The following is an 18,197-nucleotide window of genomic DNA, read 5'->3' as shown; positions in this document are numbered from 1 at the left end:
TTAGGTCCCATTTGTTAATTTTTGCTTTTCTTTCCATTACTCTATGAGGTGGATCAAAAAAGATCTTGCTGCGATTTATGTCAAGGAGTGTTCTTCCTCTAAGAGTTTTATAGTGTCCGGTCTTACATTTAGGTCTCTAATCCATTTTGAGTTTATTTTTGTGTATGGTGTTAGGGAGTGTTCTAATTTCATCCTTTTACATGTAGCTATCCAGTTTTCCCAGCACAACTTATTGAAGAGACTGTCTTTTCTCCATTATATACCCTTGCCTCCTTTGTCATAGATTAGTTGACCATAGGTGCGTGGGTTTATCTCTGGGCTTTCTATCTTGTTCCATTGATCTATGTTTCTGTTTTTGTGCCAGTACCACATTGTCTTGATTACTGTAGCTTTGTAGTATAGTCTGAAGTCAGGGAGTCGGATTCCTCCCACTCCATTTTTCTCCCTCAAGACTGCTTTGGCTATTTGGGATCTTTTGTGTCTCCATACAAATTTTAAGATTTTTTGTTCTAGTTCCATAAAAAATGCCATTGGAAATTTGATAGGGATTGCATTGAATCTGTAGATTGCTTTGGGTAGTATAGTCATTTTCACAATATTGATTCTTCCAATCCAAGAACATGGTATATCTCTCCATCTGTTGGTATCATCTTCAGTTTCTTTCATCAGTGTCATAGTTTTCTGCATACAGGTCTTTTGTCTCCCTAGGTAGTTTTATTCCTAGGTATTTTATTCTTTTTGTTGCAGTGGTAAATGGGAGTGCTTCCTTAATTTCTCTTTCAGATTTTACATCAGTGTATCGGAATGCAAGAATTTCTGTGCATTAATTTTGTATCCTGCAACTTTACCAAATTCATTGATTAGCTTTAGTAGTTTTCTGGTAACATCTTTAGGGTTCTCTATAGTATCGTGTCATCTGCCAACAGTGACAGTTTTACTTCTTTGTGTCCAATTTGTATTCATTTTATTTCTCTTTCTTCTCTGATTGCTGTGGCTAGGACTTCCAAAGCTATGTTGAATAATAGTGGAGAGAGTGGACATCCTTATCTTGTTCCTGATCTTAGAGGAAATGCTTTCAGTTTTTCACCATTGAGAATGATGTTTGCTGTGGGTTTGTCATATATGGCCTTTATTATGCTGAGGTAGGTTCCCTCTCTGCCCACTTTCTGGAGAGTTTTTGTCATAAATGGGTGTTGAATTTTGTCAGAAGCTTTTTCTGCATCTATTGAGATGATCATATGGTTTTTATTCTTCAGTGGTGTATCACATTGATTGATTTGAATATATTGACGAATCCTTGTATCCCTGGGATAAATTCCACTTGATCATGGTGTATTATCCTTTTAATGTGTTGTTGGATTCTGTTTGCTAGTATTTTGTTGAGGATTTTTGCAGCTATATGCATGAGTGATCTTGCTCTGTAATTTTCTTTTTTTGTAGTATCTTTGTCTGGTTTTGGTATCAGGGTGATGGTGGCCTTGTAGAATGAGTTTGGGAGTGTTCCTTCCTCTGCAGTTTTTTGGAAGAGCTTCAGAAGGATAGGTGTTAACTCTTTAAATGTTTGACAGAATTCACCTGTGAAGCCATCTGGTCCTGGACTTTTGTTTGTTGAAAGTTTTAAAATCACAGTGTCAATTTCAGTAGTTGTGATTGGTCTGTTCACATTTTCTATTTCTTCCTGGTTCAGCCTTGGAAGGCTATACCTTTGTAAGAATTTGTCCATATCTTCCAGGTTGTCCATTTTATTGGCATAGAGTTGCTTGTAGTAGTCTCTTAGGATGCTTTGTATTTCTGCAGTGTCTGTTGTAGCTTCTCCTTTTTCATTTCTAATTTTATTGATTTGAGTCCTCTCCCTCTTTTTCTTGATGAGTCTGGCTAATGGTTTATCAATTTTGTTTGTCTTCTCAAAGAACCAGCTTTTAGTTTTATTGATCTTTGCTATTTTTTTATTTGTTTCTGTTTCATTTATTTCTGCTCTGATCTTTATGATTTCTTTTCTTCTGCTAAATTTGGGTTTTGTTAGTTCTTCTTTCTCTAGTTCCTTTTGGTGTAAGGTTAGGTTGTTTATTTGAGATTTTCTTGTTTCTTGAGGTAGGCTTGTATTGCTATAAACTTCCCTCTTAGAACTGCTTTTGCTGCATCCCATAGGTTTTGGATTTCGTGTTTTCATTGTCATTAGTCTCTAGGTATTTTTTGTTTTCTTCTTTGATTTCTTCAGTGATGTCTTGGTTATTTAGTAATGTATTGTTTAGCTTCCATGTGTTTGTTTTATTTACGTTTTTTTCCCTGTAATTAACTTCTAATCTCATAGCATTATAGTTGGAAAAGATGCTTGATATGATTTTAATTTTCTTATATTTACTGAGGCTTGATATGTGACCCAAGATGTAATCTATCCTGGAGAACGTTTTGTGCACACTTGAGAAGAAAGTGTAATCTGCTGTTTTTGGATGGAATGTCCTATAAATATCAATTAAATCTCTCTGATCTATTGTGTCATTTAAAGCTTGTGCTTCCTTATTAATTTTCTGTCTGGATGATCTGTCCATTGAGTGAGGTGTTAAAGTCCCCCATTATTATTGTGTTTCTGTCGATTTCCTCCTTTCTAGCTGTTAGCAGTTGCCTTATGTACTAAGGTGCTCCTATGTTGGGTGTATTTATATTTATAATTGTTATATCTTCTTCTTGGATTGATCCCTTGATCATTATGTAGTGTCCTTCCTTGTCTCTTGTAACATTCTTTATTTTAACATCTATTTTATCTGATATGGGTATTGCTACTCCAGCTTTCTTTTGATTTCCATTTGCATGGAATATCTTTTTCCATCCTCGCACTTTCAGTCTGTATGTGTCCCTAGGTCTGAAATGGGTCTCTTGTAGACAGCATATATGTGGGTCTTGTTTTTGTATCCATTCAGGCAGCCTGTGTCTTTTGGTTGGAGCATTTAATCCATTCACGTTTATGGTAATTATTGATATGTGTGTTCCTGTGACCATTTTCTTAATTGTTTTGGGTTTGTTTTTGTAGGTCCTTTTCTTCTCTTGTGTTTCTTGCCTAGAGAAGATTCTTTAGCATTTGTTGTAGAGCTGGTTTGGTGGTGCTGAATTCTCTTAGCTTTTGCTTGTCTGTAAAGCTTTTGATTCCTCCATCAAATCTGAATGAGATCCTTTCCAGGTGGAGTAATCTTGGTTATAGGTTCTTCCCTTTCATTACTTTAAGTATATCATGCCACTGCCTTCTGGCTTGTAGAGTTTCTGCTGAGAAATCAGCTGTTAACCTTATGGGAGTTCCCTTGTATGTAATTTTTTTCTTTGTTTTCTTTTTTTGCATTACGCGGGCCTCTCACTGTTGTGGCCTTTCCTGTTGCGGAGCACAGGCTCCGGACGTGCTGCAGGCTCAGCAGCCATGGCTCATGGCCCCAGCCGCTCCACGGTATGTGGGATCTTCCCAGGCCGGGGCACGAACCCGTGTCCCCTGCATCGGCAGGCGGACTCTCAAACACTGCGCCACCAGTGAAGCCCCACTTGTATGTTTTTTGTCTTTTTTCCCTTGCTGCTTTCAGTAATTTTTCTTTGTCTTTAACTTTTGCCTATTTGATTACTGTGTGTCTCGGCATGTTTCTCCTTGGGTTTATCCTGTATGGGACTCTCTGCACTTCCTAGACTTGGGTGGTTATTTCCTTTCCCACGTTGGGGAAGTTTTTGACTAGAATATCTTCACATATTTTCTTGGGTCCTTTCTCTCTCTCTTCTCCTTCTGGGACCCCTATAATGCGAATGTTGTTGCATTTAATGTTGTCCCAAAGCTCTCTTAGGCTGTCTTCATTTCTTTTCATTCTTTTTTCTTTATTCTGTTCCACAGCAGTGAATTCCACCATTCTGTCTTCCAGGTCACTTATCCATTCCTCTACCTCAGTTATTCTGCTTTTGATTCCTTCTAGTGTAGTTTTCATTTCAGTTATTGTATTGTTCATCTCTACTTGTTTGTTCTTTAATTCTGCTGGGTCTTTGTTAAACATTTCTTGCATCTTCTTGATCTTTGCCTCCATTCTTTTTCCTAGGTCCTGGATCATCTTCACTATCATTATTCTGAATTGTTTTTCTGGGGTTTTATCTTGTTCCTTCATCTGGTACATAGCCCTCTGCCTTTTCATCTTGTCTATCTTTCGTGAATCGGTTTTTTTTTCCACAGGCTGCAGGATTGTAGTTCTTCTTGCTTCTGCTGTCTGCCCTCTGGTGTTTGAGGCTATCTAAGAGGCCTCTGCAAGTTTCCTGATGGGAGGGACTGGTGGTGGGTAGTGCTGGCTGTTGCTCTCTGCTAATTTGTTTTTAAAGAAACTGACATCAGTGAATTGGCAATAATTGCTTTAAGCACCTGTGCTTACTTGGGACAATTGTGGTGGAATATATATCTTTAAAAGTGATATTTTAAACCACCTATAATCCTTCTACCCACTGTTAATAGTTTAGTATTTGGTATAATTCCTTCTAATCCTTTTTTTTTTTCTTTCACTTCTTATATACTTCTCCTTTTTTTAGACTAACTCTTTCTAAATTGCGAAATATCTGGAAGTTTAAAAAGCAAAACCTCTTCTTTGTGTTAACCATTCCCTGAATAAATAAGAAAGAGGTAGGTGAGAATTAGCAGTGCTAAATAAAAGTGCGTAGATAGACCTGTTAGCAAGGTTGATTGTTGGAATGAGAATGTACATGTTTCTCTCATAAGTTACCTTAGGGATGCTACAATGTGATTGTGTTTCCAATAAAACTTCCCTCCTTTCTTCTTCTTTATTGGATCTATACACAAATTTAATCACAAGTATAAATCACTGCTGTAAACTTATGGTATATTCTAAACATGACTCCCATGTCTACCTTTTAGATGAGAAAAATATGTATTAAAGTTAAATCACACTGTGAGAATGAATTTCTTTGTAGAGGAAAAAAGAGTGATTAAATGTAATCTTCCTGGTTAGGAGTAATGCGAGACAAAGGTGTTTGCTGGAGGATACCATTCCTATTTGCCAGTCGCCATTCTTTTTTCCAGTTTTCAGAAGCAGAGGCAGCTTTGGCAAGCCATATTGCTTTACCTTCCAGGCATCTGGAGTTTGAGCTAAGAAAGAATATTATTGTCTTGCTCTTAGCCTCTCTTAAGACACCAAAGTAAGGTTGGATTTCACCTTAGCACACGCCATTTATTTATTCTCTTCCTTCCTTCCTTACATTTTATCATTAACTTTGACCCAAACAATGGACGTCAGGTTCAGTTACTATACTGGCTCCATGCCAGCTCTAATGAGCCAGGAGATCCTGGCCTTCCCATCAGTCTTCATCAGTTTCAGTCTTTCTTACTGACACCTCTTGTATTTCAATATCAAATTTATTGTGCTTTTCCTTGTCATCCAGTTTTCTAAATTCTTCCAAACTGGGATAGATGGTTGATCTGTCTGGGTCTTGTTACTGCCGGAGCCAGTGGCTTCCCCAGTCTTAGTAATGCTCTGTCAAAACTCTGGTTTCTTCCCCATCAGTTTCTGCTTTTTCCATTCCATGTGTTTATAGCAACTGAAATATTTTCACCCTATTTTGTTTTTTCCTCTGTTGACTCCCCTTCCTTTCCTCTCTTTCTACTGAATCATTCTAATTTTCCTAACATCAGTAAAGCCCATTGAAAGAAGTTAGAACAGTAAATCAGACATAGTTTCTTGCATTATTTCTTATCCATACCTGCCTCCCCACCACCCCCCCCCCCAGTAACAAAGCAATATGGGAAGAACATTAGGTGTACTCTAATCACCTCTTATGGTGGTCTGGGTCACAGGCATCTTCATTAGGAGAACATCCTGGTTACAGTAACGCCAGTCCAACACGACTTGCATTCACAGCAGATCAACTGCTATACCAGTGGTGTTCCATTTAGTAGGGGAGTTGGGCAATTGCCTTTTTCAGGATACATACTGTGTACTGTTGTTGCCCTTAGTCACCCCAAAACGTTAGATGTTCCCCCATCTCTAATTTTCATCCAAGCCGTCACAGACTGTGACTAGTTGGGGGTCATATGTTAACCAATACATGTCTTTTTATGCAGCTGTGTCCAGAATTAGGGAAACAGTCGGAGTCCACAATCCTGAAAAACCATTTAAGTAGTGACTCTTCTGAGAGCTACCTATACTTATCAACAAAGTGCGTGAGCTCTTTAACTGTATGTCCTCCAGTTTCTGTTGTTTCATGACTTTGCCCTCTGCCAACCTGTATCACCTTCTTTGTGACCAGAGGATGGAAGGGTATAATCTGCTATATTAAACTGGAAGAATCCGAGGTCCCTTCCTTCCAAAGAACTTCCATTCCAGCTTGCTTCCAATCAGTTCAAGCCTCCCAGCTTCAGCTGTGGCACAGAGAGCAAGCAGAACACCTTAATCTCCAGCTCATGCTCTCCCCACTAACACAGCCCTGAACACCTGGTTTTACCTAAACTAAAGGTAACAGCCTGTGGCACACACATAGGGAAACTGTGTGTGTGTAGGGGCTGGGGGTTGTTTCTTTTCTGTTGTGTTGTTCTCCCTAATAGGTGCATATAAAAGTTATAAAGTCAATCTACCCATATCATCTTTCTTTTTGAAAGTACAGGCAGTCATAAAACAAAACACTACCATTTAGTTTTGTAATCTTAAATTTCAAACAATGCATGGATGAATTATATTGTAGAATGTGTTTTCAATAATGTGTAGCATACAATGGAATAAATGCATATCCATATGTGCCCTGAATTTTCTAAAGTGCAGTCTAATAAACAGGGTAACCTGCATCACTTCGTCCTAGTAGAGTTCACAAGCAGGTATTTCTCCTCTCGGTTTTGGTTTCTGCATCGTGTTCTCCGGAAGTCAGCTTACTGCTTTTGCAACTGGAGCCTAGAAGGTAACATTCTTTGACTCCAAAGTATCTAACAGTGCTTTTCTCTCAAGATAACCAAGGTTGAGGTCTCTAAATTTCACTTGTCATTCTGGCTTCCAGCCATATTATATAAGGCTTTAATTCATAATTAGTAAGAAGCTACAATTCCATAGAAAAGAGGACATTTTATATTAAATGACGATTATCCAACTTCATGATTTCACAAAATGATTAAGACACTAGAAAATAATTAAGATATCTTAAGTTTCCCAATACTGAAAAGTATAGGCATGGGGAGCGGGGTGGTAATTTTCTTTTTAACCTGTGTGTAGCTCTTGCTACAATGACAGAAAGAAAATAAATTCTTCTTAAAGAATTTCATTTTTATAGTTGCATAAATTATCAGATTTGCCCAAATTTTCTTTCCATATCAGAATCTCTGAGATCAGGTACGTTGCTTGCATAGTGATAGTCTTTAACCAAAACTCCCAAAGAGTAAGAACAAAAAGCCAAAAGTAGGCATCTCATAAACCTTGAGTGGTGGGTATTGTTGAAGAAGAGGATTGGATAACTAACTGTCAGAAGGCTCTTTCTGGTAATGATAATATTTTTGTGTGAAGATTTAACTCAGGACTGACAGTCAGGAGAGAAAATCATACAGGTCCACAGTCCTTCATCCAAAATTCTTAGAGCCAAACGTATTTCAGAATTAACAAAATTTTAAGCTAATATGGTTTACATACCATATGGGATACACTATGATGTATGATTATTCACATTAAATATAATAAACAATAAGTATACATAGCCTCATATCAGTTCAGGTCAGATTTTACAACCAAATAGATTTGGGTTAGGTCAGATATTGCTACCAAAAAGGTTATGAAAAAAACTTTCACTTTTCATTACTCTTAAGATTTCACGGGACTTCCCTATGGTTAAGACACTGTGCTCCCAATGCAGGGGGCCTGTGTTCAATGCCTGCTCAGGGAACTAGATCCTAGATCCCACGTGCTGTAGCTAAGAGCCTGCATGCCACAACTAAAGATCTAGCATGCTGCAACTAAAGATCCTGAATGCTGCAACTAAAGATCCCGCATGCCACAGTGAAGATCTCACATGCCACAACTAAGACCCAGTGCAGCCAAATAAATTAAAAAAAAAAAAAAGATTTCACAATTACAGATAAGGATTCTGGGCCCACATCACCATTTTATTTTATTTATTCCTACTTCAGGAATCGCCATAAAAGGCATTGTCTCTGCTTTTCTCTAAATTATATCTTCATATTGTTCTCCTAGATAAAGGCTATACAGATTTCAGGAGGAACCCATTAAGGAATTTCAAATCCAATTGGGTTAAATATTCACCTTCAGAGACAGAGAACTGAACTAAATTGCTTTTATAATTATTGTCGTATTCAAGAAATAAAAATTCATAGGGATATTTAGTGAAAGTAGGCTTTCTCATACCCCCGTTTCCCAGCCAGCCAAATTGCCCTCCTCTTTCAGTTTCCTGTGTGTCTTTTCAGGGATAGTTATACATGTACAATATTGACTATGTATATGAATCTGTGCACTGTAAAACTACCCCATTTCTTTAAATCCATACGACGTCCCATTGTATGAATGTACCACAGTGCATTTAGCCAGCCCACTAGTGAATGAATATTTGAGTTATTTTCAGTCTTTCATGATTGCAGACTATAATGCTGCAGTGAATATTCCTATACATGTCATTTATAAATGTGTGAGGATATCTGTAAGATAAATTCCTAGAAATGTAATTGTGGGTCAAAGATAAATTCATTATAAATTTTGATAGATATTGCTAAATTGCTCTAATAGAGGTTGTACAACTTATGTTCCCACTTGCAATATTTGAAAGTGCCTGTTTTATTATACTTTAAAGAGTATAATCAAAAAGTTTAGTTCTTTGCCAATCTGAGAGATGAAAATGGTATCTTTTAGTTATAATTTACATTTTTCTTGTTATGAGTGAAGTTTTATATTTGAGTCATTTGTATTTTCTACAAACTATTGTTCTGTTTTTTGTCTATTTTTCCACTAATATGTTAGTCATTTTCTTTATATGTGAAAAAAAGTAGTTCTTTTTGTAACATGTTACAAACATTTTTCCCAGCTTCTCTTTCATCTTTTAACTTGGGTTCTATTGCATTTTTTCCCATGCAGAAAACTCTCCCATACAAATTACTTTTCAGGGCCCTTTCAGCTGATTCTACCTTTGATTTGTCTTCAGTCATTTCACTCTGCATTCATTCAAGTAATAGTTTGTTATGATAGCTTTAATGGCACATTTATCCAGAGTTCTTTTCTGATCTTTCTAGCTAGTCTCCCTTTCTCTGCCTGTATCCTGCTTCCTAACAATACTTCAAAAAAAATAGTAATAGCTTTCATTAACTGAGCACTTATTATATGCCAGGCATAGAGCTAAACACTTTACATACATTATCATAATTCCAAAGATAAACATTGTCCTTATCCCCAATTTAAAGGTGAGGCAACTGAAGCTTGGAAAAACTAAGCAACTTGCCCCAAATCACTTAGTTAGAAATTGGTAGAACCAGGATTCAAATATAGCATCTTTACTTTGGAGCCTGAGCTCTTACCACTACCTTGAATGAAGTGTTTTAATAAAGAATATAACTTTGGAGATATTACCAGAAATGCTATAGTAGAATTATGATCAGCCCTATAAGGAGGACTAAGATATTATTCTCCTTGAATAGAAAAGTCTTGGGCATGAAGATTTCCAAATTCTTCCATATTTATTCACTTTGTTATTGCCTGTTTCCCACTGGTGTCTGAAAATCCATGCCATTTAAAATAGATAAAATAGAATTGTCACCTATTAGAAGTATATATACTCATGAATTTAGCGCATTGAAATTTTCTACTTTGCTGAAAGTCTCTAGCTACAACTTTATTTAAGTGGTAATGACTTATCAGAATAACAGTTTCATCAACTGGATTCACTTTTAAAAGCCCTAACACAACAGATAATATTGACTTTGTAGATCTAGAGGTTGAGATCACGAAATTGGTATAGAAATAGGAGTTAAACTTTTCAGCCAACATAATTTCAGTTTAACTGATACTATAGAACTAACAGCATTAAGAATGCGGAAGAGAACCTGTAGGAACTCTTAATTTCTCCAGTGCCTGTACCAGAATGATGCCTGGGCTCCGCACACCTTGCTTATAGACTGTGGGGACTGGTTGGCATGAATGTGAGAAAAAAAGTACTTATCTCATGCGGATCACTGATGCCTGTCTGAATTCACTATCTCAGAAAGGAAGATAGATGCTAGCTAGATCTTTTTGAACCTGGCTAGATTATGGCATGGTAAAACAAACCTAATTTGAGCTATTTTAGCTGAGATTTCCTGAACCCTTCACTGTGTCTTATCATCTTATTTCTGTTCATTAAAGCAAGTAATGTTGACATTATCTTGTATGAAGGTAGTAGAAAGGAAGTTTAAGAAAAGCATACTTTAAAGGAAATATTTTCAAGCAAACTGTCCTTAAATCAACACTAATGACCAAATACTGATTTTTTTTCTTCAGATAACAGAATAAATACAAAATATAGCTAGAGTAAGATAATAAAAGCTATGGGGATTCTTTAATAAAATTAGAGCAATGGCATCTCCATAAAATATAATACTGCTGTAGTTTACAAGAATTAGGTAGATCTATATGCATTATTGTGGAATGATCTCCAAAACATTCTGTTAAGTGAAAAAGCAGATCATAGATCATAACACATAAGCATGGCTCAATTTAAGTTTTTAAATATCAATACATGTGTGTCAATGTATGTTTATTTGTGTATGCACGTATAAGCATGTAATTGTATTTAAAAATTTGGAAGGATATATACTAAACTATTTACACTGATTTCTGGGAAACAGAATGGGATTTGTATTTTGGTAGGAGATAACATGTTGAAGGGAATTTTATTTTTCTCTGTATAATTCTATATATTTGAATTTTTATAATGAAAACATACTCATATTACTTGAGCAATTATAATTAAGAAAACAATTGTGACAAGGTAGTTTCATTTGTTATTTATTGCATACTTTACATTAAGAATACAATGTTTTGTTTTGTTTTTTGCAGCACGCGGGCCTCTCACTATTGTGGCCTCTCCTGTTGCGGAGCACAGGCTCCGGACACGCAGGCTCAGCGGCCATGGCTCACGGGCCCAGCCGCTCCGCGGCATGTGGGATCTTCCCAGACCAGGGCACGAACCTGTGTCCCCTGCATCGGCAGGCGGACTCTCAACCACTGCGCCACCAGGGAAGCCCAAGAATACAATGTTTCTTGCCCTCATTTCCAGTGTAATGAGGGAGACAGACATTAAACAAATAAACCCATACAAATAAATAATTACAAATTGTGATAAATACTAGGAAGAAAAAAAACAGATTATTATGAGAAAAAATTAACTAGGGCAATCTAATTTAGATAGTGGAATTAAGGAAGGCTTTTCTGAAGCAGTGGTATTTCAGTTGATATCTAGTAGGATGAATTACAGTTTTACAGGAGAAAAATAGGTAGATAGTTGATATACAAGTGTTTATCTTGTTATTATTCTTAACTATACATAAAATACTATATGCACTCTTCTGTATTAAAAAGTAAAAAAGGGAGAGAAAGGAAAGAGAATGAGAGAGGGAAAACATTCCTAACAGATGAAAGAGCAAATATGCAGGTCTTAAAGCAGGAAATAACTTGTCCATTCCAGAAATAGAAAGAAGGCCATTGTAGCTGGATTGTAATGAGTGAAGCAGAAAGTCATATGTGAAATGAGAAAGGAGAAGCAGGCAGGAGACAGAACATTCGGGGTCTTGTTCCCAAGAAATGGAACCAATTAGGAGAGAGAGATATAGAGGGTGTTATTGTAAGGAATTCATGAGTTGTGAGGAAATTCAGTAAGAGTTGATGTTTGCAGTCTTAACACCGAAATCCGTAAGGCAGGTCAGCAGGCTGGAAATTCAGGCAGAATATCTATGTTGCAGTCTTAGGATAGTTCCTTCTCCTGCAGAATATCTATGCTGCAGTCTGAAAACAGAATTCCTTCTCCATTAGGAAACCTCAATCCTTGCTCTTAAGGCCGCCCTTAAGAACACACACACATTATAGAAGATAATTTGCTTTAAAGTCAACTGGTAAATGTTAATTATATCTAAAAAATATTTTCTGCACTGCTGTTTGACCAAACAACTGAGTACCACATCCTAGCCAAGTTGACACATAACTTACCCATCACACTGCCCTTGTTAGCTGTTTTATACTTAAGTGCAAGGGGCTGTCCCTGAACAGGATTGACAGGATCCATTTTGACTTTGTAAAAGTTCACTCTGGTTGCTCTGTGGAAGAGAACAGGAGTAAAATGGGAAACCATTGAGGCTGTTGCAGTAATACAGATGAGAGATGATAGGAACTGGGACCCAAAGGTTAAAATGGAATAAGAACAATCAAGCCATAATATATTTAGGAAGCAGAACCAACAGGACCTTACAGGGGAGAGGGCAATAAAGAGAGGGAGGTGTCGAGGATGATTCTTAGGTTTTGGCTTTAGTAATGGAGCGGATGAAAGAGCTTTTGTTGAAATGAGAAAACTGGGAGAGGAGGAAGCAAATTTAGCCATGAGGAGAAGGTAGGTATGAGGCAAAGACGAAGACTTTGGTTTAGGGAAAGTTAAGTTCGAGATGCTTTGAGATGTCCAGTGGAGAAATCATGTAAATGATTGGATTTTGGATCTTGGACTAAAGATAATAAATTCAAGAATTGGCACGGAGATGTTATATAATACTGAGGTTGGCTCAAAAGAAGAGTAAAAGGAGAAAAGCAGAAAAGAGACCTCTGACCTAAGCCCTGAGGAATGTCAGTATTTTTAAGTTGGATGGAAGAAAAAGAGCTAGCAAATTATTTTGAGAAGTGGCCCAAAAGGCCAGAAGAAATTCAGGAGTTTGTAATGTCATGGAAACCAAGAACAGAGAGAAAAGTATTTCAAGGAGGAGGATATGGTCAATTCTGTAGAATGAGTCTAAGAGGTCAAAATATTATAATTGAAATGTCCACTGGACTTGACAAAATGGAGATTTTTCGGTGACCTTGGGAAAGAATGGTTTCAAGAAAAATGGTCAGGAGAAAGCCAAGTTGAAGTGATTGCTGACCAAATGGAAGCGTGAGGAAGAAGTGACAGTGCGTGCTACTGTTTCAAAAAGCTTGTTATAGAAAGAAGCAGAAGGGAATATGAGTTAAGGGAGGACTTCTTTTTAATTTTGTACTATGGAAGTTTTCAAATGCACACAAAATAGAATATAATGGACCCCATATGCTTTACTGAGTTTCAGCAACCTTCAGTGTTCACTATTCCCTCTTAATCCAAGGCATCATATCATTTTACCAATAAATACTTCAATATGTATTTCTAACAGATAATTATTTTTTAAAACATAACCACAATACCACTAACACGCCCCCAACAAAATAAACGTTCTTTAATATCATCTAGTACTCTGTCCATATTCAGTTTTTCCTCATTTGTTTCAAACATACATATCTATCATTGATTTTTTTAATCACTATTCATTTAAAGTCTACATACTGCTTTTGGCTGATGGATCTCTTAAATCCCTTTTAATCTATAACAGGTGTCCCTTCTTTTGTAATGACATTTATTTGTTGAAGTAGCTGAGTCATTTGTTTTGTAGAATTTCACATATTCTGGGACTTAGATAATGACATCCTTATATCATTTAGCCTCTTCCTCTGTACTTTGCATTTCATGCAAATTGACAAAGTAGATCGAGAGGTTTGATTAAAGTCTAATTGTTCTATAGTAAGAATACTTCATAGGTGATGCTGTGTACTTCCTGTTGTAGCATATTAGGAAGAAAATAATTACTGGTTGTCCTATTTTCATGATGTTAAGATGTATCAGTGTGCTTAGATGATGTCATCCTGATCCATCTATTATAAAGGTCACTATTGACCTTTCACTTAGGAATTTAGCAGCCATTGATGACTGCTAACTAGATTAGGGGCTGCAAAATGACGATTTTTCTATTGTTATTCCCTCTTCATTTATAAGCTACGATTTTTCTAAAACAAGAAGGACTTTAAGGGTGTTTTTTAATTTTGGAAGGTACCAGGTAATGCTGATGGCAATGATTTAGTAGAGAGAGAAAAACTGATACTGAAGAAGAGAGAAGAGATGATCAAATGATGATGATCCCCAAGAAGGTGACAGGGGATGGGATTCAGAGCAGTTAAGAAGGGTCAGCTTTTGTTAGGAGATGGTCCAACTTCTTCCATTGTAAGGGAGGGAAGAAACAAGACAGATGCAGATGCAAGGAAGTTGGTAATTGGGTGATCAGAAGAGTAATTTAGTTTCCTTAGTTCCCTGTGGTTATATTTTTTCAATGAAGTACACAGCAAACTCATTGACTAGGAGGTGGAGAAATTGGGGGAAAGAAGTAGGGGAGCAAAAGTTTTAATTTTGCTTTTATGTTTAGTGACAACTTTAAAAAAAAAAACTGTGAAAATTTCTGTAATGCCAATGGCTTTATTGGAGCCCTCAAACTAAAATTACTTTTTCTTAGAAATCTTACTTTTCAAAGGGATTCCTGAAAGCTGTCTAATCCCTTTGATGGAAGAAGAAATCAAGAATTTGTTCCAATATACTATTCTGTCTGTGTTTTCTCTCTTCCTTCCTGAGACCTTAACCTGATTCTTCTTGTTAGTTAATTCTTGATGTTGATTTGGATCACATTGATATACATTTTTGAAAACGTGATTGTTTGCCTCTGAGATCTGTTTCACCCTGTGAATGTCTTACTTATCCTTTTGGTCCCTGAGAAACTGGAAGTGTGGATTGCCATTACATGAATTCATGCAGCTTTTTTCTTGTAACTTTAATCTGGGTATTTTGGGAAATAAATGCATTATGTTCTGGCACCTCTAGAATGCAAATGCTAAGTATATTTCCAAAAGTGTTACTTTTGGAAATAGTAAAATTATAGTAAATAGTAAAATAGTAATTATTTTAAGCAAAATAATTAACATTTGCAGGCAAGGTTAAATACCTCCAGTGGCAAAACCTAAATACCATAAGGAAGCAGGATACCCTCTTAAAGCATATTATTTTTTTTAATTGAAATATAGTTGATGTATAATATCATGTTAGTTTCAGGTGTAGGACATAGTGATTTGGCATTATGAGATGATCACCACGGTGAGTCTAATAACCATTTGTCCCCATACAAAGTTATTATAATATTATTGACCATATCCCTATGCTGTATGTTACATCCCCATGGCTTATTTTTTAACTGAAGGTTTGTACGTCTTAATCCCCTTTACCTATTTCATCCATCCTCCCACCTTCCTCCCATCAGGCACCCACCCATTTGTGCTCTGTATCTCTGAGTCTGTTTTCATTTTGTTTTCTTTGTTTTGGTTTTGGTTTCCAAATATAAGTGAGATCATACAGTATTTGTCTTTCTCTGTCTGACTTATTTCACTTAGCATGATACCCTCTAGAATCATCCATGTTGTCGCTAGAGGCAAATTTATTATTTTTTTTAATGGCTAAGTAACATCCCATTGTATATGTGTACCACATCTTCTTTATGCATTTATCTATCAGTGGACACTTAGGTCACTTCCACATCTTGGCTATTGTAAATAATGCTGCAGTGAACACTAAGGTGCATATGTCTTTTCAAATTAGTATTTTTGTTTTCTTTGGGTAAATACCCAGGAGGGGAATTGTTGGATCATATGATTTGAGGGGCCTTCATACTGTTTTCCGTAGTGGCCGCACCAATTTACAGTCCCATCAACAGCATTCTACACATCCTTGCCAACAGTTATTATTTGTTGTCTTTTTGGTAATAGTCGTTCTGACAGGTGTGAGGTGGTATCTCATTGAGGTTTTGATTTGCGTTTCTCTGATGATTAGTGATGTTGAGCATATTTTCACGTGTCTGTTGGCATCCGCTTGTCTTCTTTGGAAAAATGTCTATTCATATCCTCTGCCCGTTTTTAATTGGGTTGTTTTTCTTAATGTTGAGTTATATGAGTTCTTTGTATATTTTGGATATTAAATCCTTATTGCATATATTGTTTGCAGATATCTTCTCCCATTAAGGAGGCTGCCTTTTCCTTTATTTTTTTTTATTGGAGTATAATTGCTTTGCAATGTTGTGTTAGTTTCTGCTGTACAATGAAGTGAATCAGCTATATGTATACCTATATCCCCTCCCTCTTGGACCTCCCTCCCACCTACCCCCATCCCACCCATCTAGGTCATCACAGCACCGAGCTGAGCTTCCTGTGCTGTATAGCATGTTCCCGCTAGCTGTCTCTTTTACACACGGTAGTGTATATATGTCAATCCTAATCTCCCAATTCGTCCCACCCTCTCCTTGCCCCCTGTGTCCACATGTCCATTCTCTGTGCCTGTGTCTCTATTCCTGCCCTGCAAACCAGTTCATCTGTACCATTTTTCTAGATTCCACATATATGCGTTAATATATGATATTTGTTTTTCTCTTTCTGGCTTACTTCACTGTGTATGACAGACTCTAGGTCCATCCACATCTCTACAAATGACCCAATTTTGTTCCTTTTTATGGCTGAGTAAAAGTCCATTGTATATATGTACCTCATTGTCTTTATCCATTCATCTGTTGTTGGACACGTAGGTTGTTTCCATGTCCTGGCTATTGTAAATAGTGCTGCAGTGAACATTGGGGTACATGTGTCCTTTTGAATTATGGCTTTCTCTGGGTATATGCCCAGTAGTAGGATTGCTGGGTCATATGGTAGTTCTATTTTTAGTTTTTTAAGGAACCTCCATACTGTTCTCCATAGTGGCTGTACCAATTTACATTCCCACCAACAGTGCAAGAGTGTTCCCTTTTCTCCACACCCTCTCCAGCATTTATTGTTTGTAGATTTTTTGACGATGGCCATTCTGACCGGCATGAGGTGATACCTCATTGTAGTTTTGATTTGCATTTCTCTAATGATTAGTGATGTTGAGCATTCTTTCATGTGTTTGTTGGCAGTCTATATATCTTCTTTGGAGAAATGTCTCTTTACATCTTCTGCCCATTTTTGGATTGTGTTGTTTGTTTTTTTTAATATTGAGCTGCATGAGCTGCTTGTATATTTTGGAGATTAATCCTTTGTCCATTGCTTCATTTGCAAATATTTTCTCCCATTCTGAGGGTTGTCTTTTTGTCTGGTTTATGGTTTCCTTTGCTGTGCAAAAGCTTTGAAGTTTCATTAGGTCCCATTTGTTTATTTTTGTTTTTATTTTCATTACTCTAGGAGGTGGGTGAAAAAAGATCTTGCTGTGGTTTATGTCAAAGAGTGTTTTTCCTATGTTTTCCTGTAAGAGTTTTATAGTGTCTGGTCTTACATTTAGGTCTGTAATCCATTTTGAGTTTATTTTTGTTTATGGTGTTAGGGAGTATTCTAATTCCAGTCTTTTACATGTAGCTGTCCGGTTTTCCCAGCACCACTTATTGGAGAGGCTGTCTTTTCTCCACTGTATGTTTTTGCCTCCTTTGTCATAAATTAGGTGAGTTACATGAGCTCTTTGTGTATTTTGGATATTAAATCCTTATTGGATATATTGTTTGCAATATCTTCTCCCACTAAGGAGGCTGCCTTTTCCTTTTGTTGTTGGTTTCCTTCGTTGCACAAAAGCTTCTTATTTTGTTGTAGTGCCATTTGTTTATATTTGCTTTTTTTAATCTTGCAATTGATTTTATTTTTTAAATTAATATACAAACAATTTTAATTCATTGATTTATATTAATCAGTCAAAAAATCAAAAAAAATGTTTAACTGTTTTTATTTCCCTTGCCTGAGGAGACATATAAAAAAAAAATTTCTAAGCATGGTGTCAAAAACTGTACTGCTTACATTTTCTTCTAGGAGTTTTATGGTTTCAGGTGTTAACATTAAGGCTTTAATCCATTTTGAGTTTACTTTTGTCTATGATGTGACTTAGAGCATATTCTTAAAGCTTGCTCTTAAAATTCAAGTCTAGGTCCTATCAAGGTGCTTCCTTTTCCAGCCAAGATAGAGTAACAGGGATTGGATTTATTCCCCCACCTGAACAAGAAAACAAACAGACAAAATACATGAAACAACTGTTTTCAAATATTGTACGTCAAGGGCAGTTATCCATGAAAGAGGAGAAATAAATGAGGTTAGCTCTACAATCACATTTCTAGACCACAAATCAGGAACCTC

The 18,197-nt window shown here is 36.6% G+C and overlaps 1 protein-coding gene across 4 annotated transcripts in view; it reads left to right on the top strand.

The window, feature by feature from the left end:
* The window catches only part of KIAA1328 (KIAA1328 ortholog), a 375,328-nt gene that overhangs the window by 332,262 nt on the left and 24,869 nt on the right, over window positions 1-18,197 (top strand). The window lies entirely within an intron of this gene.

The sequence above is a fragment of the Phocoena sinus genome, chromosome 14 (assembly GCF_008692025.1).
Source record: "Phocoena sinus isolate mPhoSin1 chromosome 14, mPhoSin1.pri, whole genome shotgun sequence".
In the NCBI taxonomy this organism is placed as follows: Eukaryota; Metazoa; Chordata; class Mammalia; order Artiodactyla; family Phocoenidae; genus Phocoena; species Phocoena sinus.
Note: the sequence above shows the minus strand (reverse complement) of the source record. Positions and strands in the feature narration are given on the sequence as shown.